Below are 1,199 nucleotides of genomic sequence, written 5' to 3' on the forward strand. Positions count from 1 at the left end.
CTAGGATAAAAAATGAGTTTCAGGCTATTTTTGGTCAAAACTGTTATTTTTTGTCAAAAAACCCAGTCTACCAAGTTGATACCCGTATAAAGATTTTTTTGTAATTAAAATTGATTTTTAGCGGTTGAAAAGCTTTTTATAATACTGATTTGAATTTTTAATTTTACCCCTATAAATAAATATTATTATTATATATAACAAAACAAAAAAATAATACAATTTTGTCACAGTAGGCGGAGGATTTCTGCCGATGGTAGGTGGTGGAGCTGTACATTGAAAATTTTGCACAATCCGTAATTAACTGCACAATCTATGATTCATTGTCTCCTATCATTGGCTATAAATAACCAACGAAACCAAGCCAACCAGAGGAGAAAAAAGAAAAGAAAACAAGAGAATTCTGAATTCAAGAGCAAACTATTTATATTACTATTTGACATTGTTCACTTATTTTCTACTTTTTCTTCATGCGAGTAAGATATTAATTTTTTTTAAAAGAATTTGAAAAATATCAAAAATATCCTAACCATTAGATCTAATAGTATTTAAATCTGAGCCTTTGATTTTTTAGTATATAATAGGCTTTACCACATCGGATTAAAACCTAAATCCATCTCAGCCTTTAAAATAATCTGCCATTTGATCCTGTTGTGCCACGTCATCAGGTGTACCAAACACTTGGTACACCGCGACACATCAGATCATAGCCTAGCCCATCTGGACCGTCCGATCAACTTGCAGATCAAGCCAATCATAGCCGCACGATCTGTTCATCTGCGATCCAACGACTCCCAGGCTTCAGACGCACCGGTGCACCATACGCGTGTTCACACCGTAGCAAAGCTCAGAGTCTCTCTCTCCTCTTGCTGGCGATTCTCTCTCTCTCCTTCGATCTTCCATTTCTGGCCATTTTAAGCGGTCGTTCCACATAAAGGTGCATCGCCTCCTCTGAATCAAAACCCCTACCGTTTTACACGTTTTCACCGGAGAATCTGGCTAGAAAAAGGCCGCGACAGTCATCGGTCAACCGAGTTTCAAGTCGACAATTCTCCCTTGTCAACCATCAACGACCCTTCGAGACCACCACCATCAAAATACTCGTCCTCAGATCTACCAGAATCAACCATCTGTTGGCCGGAATCTCACCGGTAAATTTCTCCGCCACCAATAGTAGCCGCGCGTGAGCCACATGGGCCGCC

This window comes from Populus euphratica, unplaced genomic scaffold (genome assembly GCF_000495115.2).
Source record: "Populus euphratica unplaced genomic scaffold, PopEup_1.0 scaffold335.1, whole genome shotgun sequence".
NCBI classification, from domain to species: Eukaryota; Viridiplantae; Streptophyta; class Magnoliopsida; order Malpighiales; family Salicaceae; genus Populus; species Populus euphratica.